This window comes from Schistocerca americana, chromosome 8, assembly GCF_021461395.2.
Source record: "Schistocerca americana isolate TAMUIC-IGC-003095 chromosome 8, iqSchAmer2.1, whole genome shotgun sequence".
NCBI lineage: Eukaryota > Metazoa > Arthropoda > Insecta > Orthoptera > Acrididae > Schistocerca > Schistocerca americana.
Window position 1 is genome coordinate 487301855 of NC_060126.1, and position 15948 is coordinate 487317802.

The 15948-nt window shown below is 44.4% G+C and overlaps 1 non-coding gene across 1 annotated transcript; it reads right to left on the reverse strand.

Annotated features, from left to right (window-relative positions):
• Positions 1-1202: 1202 nt before the first annotated feature.
• On the reverse strand, positions 1203-1276 carry Trnas-cga. The gene has a single exon. It is a non-coding gene; the product is annotated as a tRNA-Ser (tRNA).
• Between the last annotated feature and the right edge of the window lie 14672 nt (positions 1277-15948).

The window sequence follows — 15948 nt, forward strand, 5'->3', positions numbered from 1 at the left end:
GAATCTTGTGTTTGGTTGAAGTGGAAATTAAATATATGAAGATTGATACAAAACTGTTTTCTTGATGTGACACTTAAGAAGAAGTATACGTGAATTTACAAGAAGTTTAATAAAAATGTGGATGGTGAACACCAAATCAAAAATTATTTCTACCATACCATTGTTATGATCTGGGATTGTTTGATCATTAAGAATTTCCTGAAAAACGCATTTGTTAGGTCTTGAAATATTGCTAAAATACAGATCTGGACCTTCTAGCAGTCAAAGTGGAATCAGCCTAGAATCAACAAGATGAGCCATAACAACTTCGACGAAATCTACGTGGCAATCCATTCAAGATAAGTGCCAAATTAATGACTTTTTTACAGTGACTTCATTATTTCCATTCTGACGATACCATCCAAAGTCAATAACTTTGTTGTTGCCCGATAAAGCGAACATATGCTGCGTGAGCAGCATTATTAGTCTGATTTCTAACCTACTTTGCAAGTGGTGGTATTGTTAGAACCCCGTGCGCGGGACACGAGAACGCTACCGCAAGACCACGAGCTGCTGACGTCATGGTACCGCTACAGAAATGTCAGTGCTGCTCCAAAGCGTGTCGTTTTGTGCTCGGATGTCAGGTTTTGTGGCACCAATCTGGCACACAATTTCTTGAACAGCAGGTGCTTAGTGACAATTTCGTGCACCAAGGATCGCAATATGTGCGGAAAATGGTTGCTGAAGTGAAACGACGGTTCTCCAGGATGCGCTGTCATACCTGCTCAACCAGACGATGATTGATGAAGGACGGTCGCCCGCTACGCCCTTCATCACGGACACTTTGACAGCCTTCGGAAAAAGCCTACACATGCGAAACACCACCTGTTTGCTCATGATGCTCTGCCAGTAGACCTCACTGAGCTGACGATGAATTACGAAAGGCGTTGTGTTTTGTGCATTAAGGAACTTTGTCACTGACCGAACTTCGCAGGCGGCGGGAGAACGAATAAGAGACGCTATTTCGGGGCACCGCTGACGCAGTACTAGCACCAGGCGGGATCTGTTCGATCGGCGTTTGGTCGTCACGTCATAGATCTGTTGTGTATGCGCCTTCCCGGCTACAAACGTCTGCTTAAAGGAAACAACACCGGATAGAATGAGATTTTCACTCTGCAGCGGAGTGTGCACTGATGTGAAACTTCCTGGCAGATTAAAACTGTGTGCCGGACCGAGACTCGAACTCGGGACCTTTGCCTTTCGCGGGCAAGTGCTCTACCATCTGAGCTACCCAGCAACTTCCATGAGTGCTAGTTCTGCAAGGAGAGCTTCTGTGAAGTTTGGAAAGAAGGAGACGAGGTACTGGCGGAAGTAAAGCTGTGAGGACGGGGAATGAGTCGTGCTTGGGTAGCTCAGATGGTAGAGCACTTGCCCGCGAAAGGCTAAGGTCCCGACTTCGAGTCTCGATCCGGCACACAGTTTTAATCTGCCAGGAAGTTTCAACATTGGATAACATCCATACTGAATGCGCCTCGTACACTGATAGGCTATTGTTCTCCGAAGTTACGCTAAAGAGTGACTAAATGGCCATTACTAGACCACTTCATTGCATTTAATTTGTTACTAATTTTGGTTATCGCTCACATTATGTAGTACCATTGCAGCGAAGTAGCAGCAAATAATTTTAGCTTTGCTTTTTTTCCATATAAATACTTTCATCGTGAACGTGCGTGCCGAGATGGATTCACTTGTTTCCGTCAGCTCACTGAAGTTCAGCTCCGTCAGTTGTGGTCAGTAATTGGATGTGTAACTGTCCGGGTACGCTGCGCGCTGCTGACAACCTTTTCCTATTTGTCTTTACGGCAGAAGGGACAGGAAGGGTGGTGGCGTGAAGTCCCTGATCACCAGTCTTTGCACCAGTGTCCTGGATTAAATTCATAATCTCTCCGCAGAGTTTCGTGAAATGAGGGCATGCGACACTGTCGATAGTGGTCCATCCGTTGGATCAGGACGTTAAGGTCGGCGGCCCGCTTGGTACCATTCGAGAGAAGTAGGCACCGGTTTAACCCTCCCTGAGGCTGTATGCATAAACAGTGATGACAGCATCAAATGCAAATAAAAAGACAAAAATAGAATAAGAATCAAGGACAATACTGTAAATGTGAATTTACAGTAATTATTTGATAAAAACCAACAGATACCTCAACTGTCACATATCCAAAATAGAGTTATATATAGTATACCATAGCGAATTTCCACTCTGTACGTTGCATAAATGTACTATGTATTAATAAAATCATTAATTAAATATTCCATGATTAAAACCGGTCAGTTAGATGACAAACTAACTGCGGTGCAAAATCCTGAAATGGCCTATTAATTCAGCAAAAATAACCGTAGAAAATAGTAAATGTATGAAACAAACTAAAACAACATCATAAATGAGTAAACCAAAGAAACATGCATCTATGTGCAAGTTGTTGTTGTTGTTGTTGTTGTTGTGGTCTTCAGTCCTAAGAACGGTTTGATGCAGCTCTCCATGCTAATCTATCCTGTGCAATCTCTGTCATCTCCCAGTGCCTACTGCAACCTACATCTTTCTGAATTTGCTTAGTGTATTCATCTCTTGGTCTCCCTCTACGATTTTTACCCTCCACGCTGCCCTCCAATGCTAAATTTGTAATCCCTTGATGCCTCAGGACATGTCCTACCAGCTGATCCCTTCTTCTAGTCAAGTTGTGTCACAAACTTCTCTTCTCCCCAATCCTATTCAGTACCTCCTCATTAGTTACGTGATCTACCCACCTAATCTTCAACATTCTTCTGTAGCACCACATTTCGAAAGTTTCTATTCTCTTCTTGTCCAAACTATTTATTGTCCATGTTTCACTTCCATACATGGCTACACTCCATACAAATACTTTCAGAAACGACTTCCTGATACTTAAATCTATACTCGATGTTAACAAATTTCTCTTCTTCAGAAATGCTTTCCTTGCCATTGCCAGTCTACATTTGATATCCTCTGTACTTCGACCATCATCAGTTATTTTGTTTCCCAAATAGCAAAACTCCTTTACTACTTTAAGTGTCTCATTTCCTAATCTGATTCCCTCACCATCATCCGACTTAATTCGACTACATTCCATTATCCTCGTTTTGCTTTTGTTGATGTTCATCTTATATCCTCCTTTTAAGACACTGTCCATTCCGTTCAACTGCTCTTCCAAGTCCTTTGCTGTCTCTGACATGCCGGCCGAAGTGGCCGTGCGGTTAAAGGCGCTGCAGTCTGGAACCGCAAGACCGCTACGGTCGCAGGTTCGAATCCTGCCTCGGGCATGGATGTTTGTGATGTCCTTAGGTTTAGCTAGTTCTAAGTTCTAGGGGACTAATGACCTTAGCAGTTGAGTCCCATAGTGCTCAGAGCCATTTGAACCATTTGTCTCTGACAGAATTACAATGTCATCGGCGAACCTCAAAGGTTTTATTTCTTCTCCATGGATTTTAATACCTACCCCAAATTTTTCTTTTGTTTCCTTTACTGCTTGCTCAATATACAGATTGAATAACATCGGGGAGAGGCTACAACCCTATCTCACTCCCTTCCCAATCACTGCTTCCCTTTCATGCCCCTCGACTCTTATAACTGCCATCTGGTTTCTGTACAAATTGTAAATAGCCTTTCGCTCCCTGTATTTTACCTCTGCCACCTTTAGAATTTGAAAGAGAGTATTCCAGTCAACATTGTCAAAAGCTTTCTCCAAGTCTACAAATGCTAGAAACGTAGGTTTGCCTTTCCTTAATCTTTCTCCTAAGATAAGTCGTAAGGTCAGTATTGCCTCACGTGTTCCAACATTTCTACAGAATCCAAACTGATCTTCCCCGACGTCGGCTTCTACCAATTTTTCCATTCGTCTGCAAATAATTCGTGTTAGTATTTTGCAGCTGTGACTTAGTAAACTGATAGTTCGGTAATTTTCACATCTGTCAACACCTGCTTTCTTTGGGATTGGAATTATTATATTCTTATTGAAGTCTGAGGGTATTTCGCCTGTCTCGTACATCTTGCTCACCAGATGGAAGAGTTTTGTCAGGACTGGCTCTCCTAAGGCGGTCAGTAGTTCTAATGGAATGTTGTCTACTCCCGGGGCCTTGTTTCGATTCAGGTCTTTCAGTGCTCTGTCAAACTCTTCACGCAGTATCGTATCTCCCATTTCATCTTCATCTACATCGTCTTCCATTTCCATAATATTGTCCTCAAGTACATCGCCCTTGTATAGACCCGCTATATACTCCTTCCACCTTTCTGCTTTCCCCTCTTTGCTTAGAACTGGGTTTCCATCTGAGCTCTTGAAATTCATACAAGTGGCTCTCTTTGCTTTATTTACTGCATTTTTATATTTTCTCCTTTCATCAATTAAATTCAATATTTCTTCTGTTACCCAAGGATTTCTACTAGCCCTCGTCTTTTTACCTACTTGTTCCTCTGCTGCTTTCACTGCTTCATCCCTCAGAGCTACCCATTCGTCTTCTACTGTATTTCTCTCCCCCATTCCTGTCAATTGTTCCCTTATGCTCTCCCTGAAACTCTGTTCAATCTCTGGTTTAGTCAGTTTATCCAGGCCCCATTTCCTTAAATTCCCACATTTTTGCAATTTCTTCAGTTATAGTCTACAGTTCATAACCAATAGATTGTGGTCAGAGTCCACATCTGCCCCTGGAAATGTCCTACAATTTAAAACCTGGTTCCTAAATCTCTGTCCTACCACTATATAATCTATCTGATACCTTTTAGTATCTCCAGGACTCTTCCATGTATACAACCTTCTTTTATGATTCTTGAACCAAGTGTTAGCTATGATTAAGTTATGCTCTGTGCAAAATTCTAACAGACGGCTTCCTCTTTCGTTTCTTAGCCCCAATCCATATTCACCTACTATGTTTCCTTCTCTCCCTTTTCCTACTGTCGAATCCCAGTCACCCATGACTATTAAATTTTCGTCTCCCTTCACTACCTGAATAATTTCGTTTAACTCATCATACATTTCTTCAATTTTTTCGTCATCTGCAGAGCTAGTTGGCATGTAAACTTGTACTACTGTAGTAGGCATGGGCTTCGTGTCTATCTTGGCCACTATAATACGTTCACTATGCTGTTTGTAGTAGCTTACCCGCACTCCTATTTTTTTATTCATTATTTCACCTACTCCTGCATTACCCCTATTTGATTTTGTATTTATAACCCTGTATTCACCTGACCAAAAGTCTTGTTCCTCCTGCCACCGAACTTCACTAATTCCAACTATATCCAACTTGAACCTATCCATTTCCCTTTTTAAATTTTCTAACCTACCTGCCCGATTAAGGGATCTGACATTCCACGCTCCGATCCGTAGAATGCCAGTTTTCTTTCTCCTGATAACGACGTCCTCTTGAGTAGTCCCCGCCCGGAGATCCGAATGGGGGACTATTTTACGTCCGGAATATTTTACCCAAGAGGACGCCATCATCATTTAACCATACAGTAAAGCTGCATGCCCTCGGGAAAAATTACGGCCGTAGTTTCCCCTTGCTTTCAGCCGTTCGCAGTACCACAACAGCAAGGCCGTTTTGGTTAATGTTATTAGGCCAGATCAGTCAATCATCCAGACTGTTGCCCCTGCAACTACTGAAAAGGCTGCTGCCCCTCTTCAGGAACCACACGTTTGTCTGTCCTCTCAACAGATACTCCTCCGTTGTGGTTGCACCTACGGTACGGCTATCTGTATCGTTGAGGCACGCAAGCCTCCCCACCAACGGCAAGGTCCATGGTTCATGGGGGGAGGTATGTGCAAGTAGTCCTTTCAAAAGGACAGCGTCAACAATATCTAAGTGTTAATATAAGTAAACCTATCAAAATGGCAGTATAACTATATCTGTATGCCACGTCGGAGTTATAAAATGCTGAGGCGAAAATCGTATAAGAGCATATTTATCTCACTTGCAAATAATAAATTTACAAGAACGTGCCCAAACCCCCTATGTCATACCAAACACAGAATATACAACAGCTAAGATAATGTTCAGGATGAACAAAACATACGCATGTATGAGCAAGTAGGCCTTGCAAAGGACAGCCTCAACAAAATCTGTCAATGTAGGTAAAATGAAAGTATGAATATATATCTATATCTCATGTCAAAGTTATGAAATGCTGAGATGCAAGCCGTTGAGGGGCCTACTTATGTTATATGCATAAAATGATTGTCCAAACAGTGTCAAATGACCAAATGTAGAAAATCACCTGTAATACGAAAAAACCCCACAAGATATTATCCAGAGTGAACGACAATCATTGTCAATGCATCATATAGCATGCAGTGCTGTTATACCAATATCAATCGTGAAGCACTATATAACTCGTGTAAATACCAGAAATTTGTAATTTACATTCACATAACATATAGTATCTGTAGATCATATGATAAGTTATCAGAATAGCAAAGGCGAAAAAACTTCATATATGTCCAACGTTGTACCAAACAATTAGATACCGATGAAAAATCGTATTATCCTGATAGCGTCTATGTCATCCACTAATCCTAGACAGACAAGGCGGTCAACAACCACAAAATACAAAAAAAAAACCCACAAAAAGTATATCTGACATGTCCATATACTCCCTCCACCTTATCAGTCCACCTAATTTTCAACATTCTTCCGTAGCACCACATCTCAAATGCTTCGATTCTCTTCTGTTCCTGTTTCCCCACAGTCCATGTTTCACTACCATCCAATGCTGTATCCCAGACGTACGCTCTCAGAAATTTCTTCCTCAAATTAAGGCCTGTGTTTGATATTAGCAGATTTCTCTTGGTCCGGAACACCCTTCTTGCCAGTGCTAGTCTGCTTTTTGATGTCCTCCTTGGTCCATCTGTCATTGGTTATTTTACTGCCTATGTAACAGAATTCCTTAACTTCATCTACTTCGTAGCCATCAATCCTGATGTTTAGTTTCTCGCTCTTCTCATTTCTGCTACTTCTCATTACTTTCGTCTTTCCTCGATTTACTCTCAATACATATTCTGTACTCATTAGATTATTCATTCCATTCAGCAGATCATGTAATTGTTCTTCACTTACACTCAGAATAGCAATGTCTTCAGCGAATCGTTACATTGATATCCTTTCACCTTGAATTTTAATTCCACTCCCGAACCTTTCTTTTATTTCAATCATTGCTTCTTCGATGTACAGATTGAACATTAGGGGCCAAAGACTACATCCCTGTCTTACACCCTTTTTAATCGGAGCACTTCATCCTTGGTCGTCCACTCTTATTATTTCCTTCTGGCTGTTGTATATATTGTATATTACCCGTCTCTCCCTACAGCTTACCCCTATTTTTCTCAGAATTTCGAGCATCTTGCACCATTTTACATTGTGGAACTCTTTTTCCAGGTCGACAAATCCTACGAGCGTGTCTTGATTTTTCTTTAATCTTGCTTCCATTATCAACAGCAACGTCAGAATTGCCTCTCTGGTGCCTTTACCTTTCCTAAAGCCAACCTGATCGTCATCTAGCGCATCCTCAATTTTCTTTACCATTCTTGTAAAAATGGCTCTGAGCACTATGGGACATAACATCTGAGATCATCAGTCCCCTAGACTTAGAACTGCTTAAACCCAACTAACCTAAGGACATCACACCCATCCATGCCCGAGGCAGGATTCGCACCTGCGACCGTAGCAGCAGCGCGGTTCCGGACTGAAGCGCCTAGAATCGCTCGGCCACAACGGCCGGCTTCCATTCTTGTGTATATTGTTCTTGTCAGCAACTTGGATGCATGAACTGTTAAAATGATTGTGCGAGGATTCTCGCACTTGTCAGTTCTTGCAGTCTTCGGAATTGTGTGGATGATATTTTCCCGAAAGTCAGATGGTATGTCGCCAGACTCATATGTTCTACACACCAACGTGAATAGTCGTTTTGTTGCCACTTTCCCTAACGATTTTAGAAATTCCGATGGGATGTTATCTATCCCTTCTGCCTTATTTGATCGTAAGTCATCCAGAGCTGCTTTAAATTCTGATTCCAATACTGGATCCCCTATCTCTTCTAAATCGACTCCTGTTTCTTCTTCTATCACATCAGACAAATCTTACCTCTCATAGAGGCCTTCAGTGTACTCTTTCCACCTATGCCGGCCGCTGTGGCCGAGGGGTTCTAGGCGCTCCAGTCTGGAACTGCGCGACTGCTACGGTCGCAGGTTCGGATCCTGCCTTGGGCATGGATGTGTGTGATGTCCTTAGGTTAGTTAGGTTTAAGTTGTTCTAAATTCTAGGGGACTGATGACCTCAGATGTTAAGCCCATAGTGCTCAGAGCCATTTGAACCATTTCCACCTATCCGCTTTCTCCTCTGCATTTAACAGTGGAATTCTCGTTGCACTCTTAATGTTACCACCCTTGCTTTTAATTTCACCGAAGGTCCTTTCGAATTTCCTGTATACTGAGTCTGCCCTTCCGACAATAATTTCTTTATCGATTTCTTCACATTTTTCATGCAGCCATTCCGTCTTAGCTTCCCTGCACTTCTTATTTATTTCATTTCTCAGCGACTTGTATTTCTGTATGCCTGAGTTTCCCGGAACATTTTTGTACTTCCTCCTTTCGTCGATCAACTGAAGTGTTTCTTCTGTTACCCATGGGTTCTTCGCAGTTACCTCCGTTGTATCTACGTTTTTTTCCCAACATCTGTGATGGTCCTTTTTAGAGATGTCCATTCCTCTTCAGCTGTACTGCCTACTGAGCTATTCCTTATAGCTGTATCTACAGCATTAGAGAACTTCAACCGTGTCTCGTCATTCCTTAGTACATCCGTATCCCACTTCTTTGCGTATTGATTCTTCCTGACTAATGTCGTAAACTTCAGCCTAGTCTTCAGCGCTACTATATTGTGATCTGAGTCTATATCTGCTCCTAGGTAGGCCTTAAAATCCAGTATCTGATTTCGGAATCTCTGTCTGACCATGATGTAATCTAACTGAAATCTTCCCGTATCTCCTGGCTTTTTGCAAGTACACCTCCTCCTCTTGTGAGTTTTGAGCAGGTTATTCGCTATTACTAGCTGAAACTTGTTACAGAACTCAATTAGTCTTTCTCCTCTCTCATTCCTTCTCCCAAGCCCATTTTCTCTTGTAACCTTTACTGCTACTCCTTCCCCTATTACTGCATTCCAGATTCCCATGACTATTTTCATCTCCATTTACGTACTGGAATACCCTTTCAATATCCTCAACTACTTTCTCTACCTCTTCATTTTCAACCTGCAACGTCGGCATGTATAGCTGAACAATCGTTGTAGGTGTTGGTTTGCTGTCGCTTCTGATAAGAACAACCCTATCACTGAACCATTCACAGTAACACACTCTCTGCCCTACCTTCCTATCATAACCATTTTCTGCTGCTGTACTCATCTGACCAGAAATCCTTGTCTTCTTTCCGTTTCACTTCACTGACCCCTCCAATATCTAGATTGAGCCTTTGCATATCCCTTTCCAGATTTACTAGTTTACCTACCATGTTCAAGCTTCTGACATTCCACGCCCCGACTCGTAGAACGTTATCCTTTCGTTGATTATTCAATCTTTTTCTCATGGTAACCTCCCCCTTGGCAGTCCCCTCCCAGAGATCCGAATGGGGAACTATTCCTGAATCTTTTGCCAATGGAGAGATCATCATGACACTTCTTCAATTACAGGCCACATGTCCTGTGAATACACGTTACGTGTCTTCAATAGAGTGGTTTCCACTACCTTCTGCATCCTCATGCCGTTGATCATTGCTGATTCTTCCGCCTTTAGGGACAGTTTCCCACCGCTAGAACAAGAGGGGGCCCTGAAAATCTGTCCGCTCCTCCGCCCTCTTTGACAAGGCTGTTGGCAGAATGAGGTGACTTCTTATGCCGGAAGTCTTCGGCCGCCAAAGCTGACTATTAATTACCTCGGTCATGGATGTGTGTGATGTCCTTAGGTTAGTTAGGTTTAAGTGGTTCTAAGTTCTAGGGACTGATGACCACAGCAGTTGAGTCCCATAGTGCTCAGAGCCATTTGAACCATTTTGACTATTAATCAAAATTTAAGCAGTGGCCGGATTTTGAAACCGGGATCGAGAACATTTTTGATTACTAATAAAAGACTACCTTTTTTTTAATATCGATTTTCAAATGTTGTCGAAGAGGGTAACAACGCCTCCTTTCACTGAACGATTCCCATTTCTAACTAGATGATTTACCATCATTTACTAAGAACTGTAACCTTTCTGACAGGATATTACGAACCCGGCCGCACAACTGAGATGTTACTTCATAGATAACGCAGTTTTATCAGATGCTGCTTGGGAGCAACGTCGTCAAAACTCTTCCAGAAATCTGGAAATATGGAATCAACATGAAAGCCTCTGTCGAAAGCACTCATTATCTCCTGCAGATTAAGAGCAGGAACGATATTTTCTCTGTCCGAGCTGTTTATGTCTCACTACATCGTTTTCTTCCGGGTATTTCATAACGCTAGAACAGTAATATTTCGAAGTCCTGCAACAAACCAGTGCCAATCTTAGGCCAATAATTCAGGGGGTTATTTACATTTCTTTTCATGTGTAAAGGCGTGACTGGTGTAATTTTCCAGTCTTTATGTATGGATCTTTCGCCAAGCGAACTGCTGTATGTCACTGCAAAAAATCCTACCCACAGAGTAAATTTTCACTCCGCACCAGAGTGTGCGCTCATTTGTAACTTCGTTGGAGATTAAAATCAGTTCTAGGCGCTTCAGTCCGGAACTGCGTGACTGCTACGGTCGAAGGTTTGAATCCTGCCTCGGGCATGGATGTGTGTGATGTCCTTAGAGTAAATTTTCAGTCCGCACCGGAGTGTGCGCTCATTTGTAACTTCGTTGGAGATTAAAATCAGTTCCAGGCGCTTCAGTCCGGAACTGCGTGACTGCTACGGTCGAAGGTTTGAATCCTGCCTCGGGCATGGATGTGTGTGATGTCCTTAGGTTAGTTAGGTTTAAGTAGTTCTAAGTTCTCGGTGACTGATGACCTCAGATGTTAAGTCCCATAGAGCTCAGAGCCATTTTTTTTTAAAAAAAAGTCAGTACAGGAACGGGATTCGAACCTGGGTCGTTTACATTTAGCGAGCAAGTGTTTCACTGACTGTCCAGTAGACTCGGAATTAATGCTGCAAACAATTCCCTACGTCGCTGGTAAGACTTTCTTCTCCGCTACATCCTTCCATTCATAAGTGATATTCCCGCAAGATATGCGGCAAAACTTCTGTGAAATATGGAAGGCAAGACGTTGGTACTGTCCATAAAGTAGCTGTGACAGTGGTTGGTAAACTGAGTGCTCAGTCTGTGAGGACGTGGTTCGCAGCGCTTTGTTCTGTAGCTGACTGGTTACGTCTATGCGTGCTATTGTACGCGTGTTCCTTGTTAACTCGCCGAAATTGTAGCTAATGAATCCATCTTACTAATCCTCCACTGTGTGTATCGTCTGAGAAACGGATGTTCGGCTTCATACCCGCACATCATGATGGATCTGATTAGCGAAAATATCTCGCTGTTCGCCTTTGACGAGAATACAAGCCATGTGCAGCCTACAGTTTAGGAAATTCGTGTTTCCCTGCGTGATAATTTCGGTATTTCTGGTGATAATGCTGAGTTTGTTTCAAATAGATGGTGAGAAATACTGTGCCAAAATGATTTTTTTTATCCTTCATAGTAGAGTGCAGTGATACAAAACCTCCTGGCAGATTAAAATTGTGTGCTGGACCGAGACTCGAATTTGGGGCCTTTACTTTTCGCGGACAAGTGCTCAGTCGTCTTTTTTTATCATACTAGTTTATTTATTTTTTAAAATATTTGTTGGGATATCATAGGACGCCCTCCAGGCGAAAAATAATGATGTGTAATTACCATCAATAACAAACAAAATATAAAGGGAGTTAAGGAAATTAAAGAAAACGCCCTCCTGGCGGAACAAACAAAATGGCATCCGCATCCCGCCAACTTGTGCGTAGACGCACAGGTATGTTCCAGGCACGTCTTCACGAAGAATATTGCATTTTGCCGGTACACTGGACAGAGTCATGGTATTACACAATCTCACTGAAATGACCTTCTCATACCTGGGACACCCCAGCTGCAGGGGGGATCGAAGAAGGCACTACCCAAAAAGTTGGCATAGTACTGACGGTATCGCGGATGGTGCACGAGAAAAGTAAAGCGATCTTGCAGGAACGTCCAGAAATCAAGAATACTCTTATCATCTTCATGGAACAAATAAGATATCGAGAGGCCTTTTTGTCCGCAGCTCGTGGTCGTGCGGTAGCGTTCTCGCTTCCCGCGCCCAGGTTCCCGGGTTCGATTCCCGGCGGGGTCAGGGATTTTCTCTGCCTCGTGATGACTGGACGTTGTGTGATGTCCTTAGGTTAGTTAGGTTTAAGTAGTTCTAAGTTCTAGGGGACTGATGACCACAGATGTTAAGTCCCATGGTGCTCAGAGCCATTTGAACCATTTTTCTCGAGAGGCCTTTTATCCAGATCACAGCTTTCGTCTTCGTATGTGGGAAATATGTCTCATCTGGGAACAGAAGAGATTTCGGTGTACGTCGAAGAAAGGCAAGCATCTTCTGAATCAGCTGCCACACCTCTGCAGTAGATCCAGACATCAGTCGATGTTAGTCCGTATCCGTACGAGGACACAGAGGCGAATCTGTCATTTTTATGGCATGTAGACGAAGTTGCGCCGTGTATCTTCCATTAACGACCAGATACCAGGTGGCACGGAGCTCTCGTGTCGAGGAGGACATGGTGCACAGAGCGCCAAACCACGCGCCATTCGATCGTAGGATATCGGTTTTCCACAACATTCCGAATATGATTTCTCACCGTTAGGCGGTAAACATCACGTGCCGTAGGGTTCCTGGAACTAGGCAAGTCGGCATGGACAGAACTGTGTTCGATGAAAAAGGTCCTGACATTTGAGAGAGAGGAAGAAATATGGGCTACTGCAACGGGTGCCACTCGAGAGGGAGGGGCCAGTTCGTCAGTCAGGCTTCCAGATAATCCGGTTCGGCGGCGGGTCCACGATTTAACCATCGTACTGACGTAAAGGGCAGCTGTTCTCTCTTGGACGTTGACAAGGCCGAGACCGCCATCTCGTGGAGGAAGTGTCAGCGTGTCGTAGCGGACTTTGAAGATAAGACCCGCGCTTACAAATTAGCCGAGCGCCGCCTGAAGTCTGTGTGTCTTTGCCTTTGGCATCATTAAAATCTATGCTAAATGGGGTAGTGGTTAGACCAGATGAGTGTTAACAAAATCCACCCTTTGTAACACGTCCAGTACTCCCAGGAGGTTGCCACGAACGTTTCTGCGCATAGATTGAAGCAGGCCTTTATAGTTAAATGAAAACATGCGTTGTATATCACACGTGAAGATGATCCCCAAACATTTGAGCTTGTCCACTAATGGCAATGGAGTCACACTCTCTGCTGGAAGACCTCTGCCGACGGACATAGCACTAGATTTCGTCGCCGGCTGGGTGGCCGTGCGGTTCTAGGCGCTACAGTCTGGAACCGCGCGACATCCTGCCTCGGGCATGGGTGTGTGTGATGTCCTTAGTTTAGTTAGGTTTAAGTAGTTTTAAGTTCTAGGGGACTGATGACCTCAGAGGTTAAGTCCCATAGTGCTCAGAGCCATTTGAACCATTTTTAGATTTCGTCAGGTTCACACGGCTGACAGCAGCAGTCCCGTACTGTTTGATCCATGCCAGTGCCTCTCGCAGTTCATCCTCCGATAGAACCAAGAACACCACGTCATCTGCATAGGCGTGGTAGATGAAAGCATGGGCCCTCATTGTTATCCCTGTCAGCCGGTTCCTCAAACCGTGTAACAGTGGCTCAAGGGCGATGGCGAAAAGCAGCATCGACAGCGGACATCCTTGACGGACCGACCGCATGACATTAATTGGGCCCGCCACACAGCTATTCATCAGCACTCGCGACGTGGCACCTCGGAGGAGCAGCAAGACGATAAGACGATGTGCATAAAGCTGAGGGGAAAGGCCATTCGTGGGAGTACGTTTTCTAGAAAGTCGTGACTCAATCAATCAAAGGTGTGGTCGAAGTCCACTGTCTCTAAGGCACCGCGACTGCGGCAGGTCGTGGCCAGGGCTATGACGTCACGGTAATCGCTGAGTGCCGTCTGAATGTTACTGTCACCACCAAATCACGTTTGATCCAGAGAAACGACTTGGGAGATGACGCGCCGAAGGCTAGCGCCAAGAATTCGGGTAAAAATCATGAAGTCACAATTTAACATGGTCAGTGGCCGAAAATGTCCAACTTCCCGACCTCTCGATGGCTTGGGGACCGAGATAAGCAAGCCTTCTACGAATTCGGGCGGGAGGGGAAGGTCAGGGTTCATCAGTCCTTCATACATCGCAGTCCTGCTTGTGCCCATGATGTCGTGGAATGTGCGGTAAAACTTCAGCGGAAACCCGTCGGGACCTGGGGCTTTGTTCGTCGCACCCTTATGAAGAGCATCAGTGACGTCATCAGCCGTAATTGTCGCTGTGAGAATCTCCGCAGCAGCCCCATCAAGGGTACCTGTCAAGGAGAAGAGGACATCAGTCGTTACCGCCATGTTCTGATACTCTGCTGCATAGAACTGGTTGTAGTGATCCATAAAGGCTTTTACGATGTCATTCTGGGATGTCAATCGACGACCATCTGGCATGTCGAGGGTGTTGACCAGCTTTCTCCGACACCGCTGCTTCTCTCGGATAATATGATGCATGGACGGGGGTTCTCCTAGTACACAATCGTGACATCTTGTGCGTACTATTGTGCCTTCAAGGCGGTGACGCGTAAGAGAAATTATCTTCGCCTTAATCCGTTGAATTTCAACCTATCGTTGAACAGAGGGGGGCATGGTTTGAGAGTTTCTGGATAAATGTGAAATAGTATTCCACGGTATGTCGTTGCCACAGCATTTTGTCGCTACCGTAATTAATCATCGAACGACGTAAAGCAGGCTCGGTGCAGTCGATCCACCACCGGAGTGTTGAAGGATATGTGGAAAGCGTCTCACACAGTTGTTCCACGTCATTTCTACGACCTACCTGCATTCCGGATCCTTGAGATTGGCGTCACTCAGCTTCCACAGGCCTCGACCGCGCCACACCTTCTGCCTCTGGAGCGAAACAGTGCAAATGTAGGCGATATGGTCGGAGAAGGTGGTAGGCCATAACTCAGCGGCAAGCGTGGCAGTTACGATTCCTTGGGAAACGTAGACACGGTCAAGACGACATGTTGAATGGCTGGTGACGTATGTATATCCACGTCGATCACCATGCACGCGGTCCCAAGTATCGGTGAGGTTCAATTGATGCACGAGCACGTTGAGTTCCTGACATGTAGTGAAATGGGGATGTTGGTCCTTCTGAGATAACAAACAGCAGGCGGGAGTGGCCGAGCGGTTCTAGGCGGTACAACCTGGAGCCTCGCGACCGCTACGGTCGCAGGTTCGAATCCTGCCTCGGGCATGGATGTGTGTGATGTCCTTAGGTTAGTTAGGCTTAAGTAGTTCTAAGTTCTAGGGGACTGATGACCTCAGCAGTTAAGTCCCATAGTGCTAAGAGCCATTTGAACCATTTTGATAACAAACAATTGAAGTCGCCACCAAGAGTAATATGGTCATGGCGGCCTACTAACAAAGGAGCGACCTGTTCTGAATAGAATCGCAACCGTTCCCGTCGCTTGGCCGTACCCGAGGGATCGTAAACATTGATGATTCGGACACCGCGGAAAGTCACAGCAAGATCCATAGCCGATGGTAGGTAAATCACGTTGTCTACCTCAATGCCTTCCATTAAAAGAATAGCTGTCCCAGTACCACCGTCAGCACACGGCGTGAGGTAGGAAACATAGC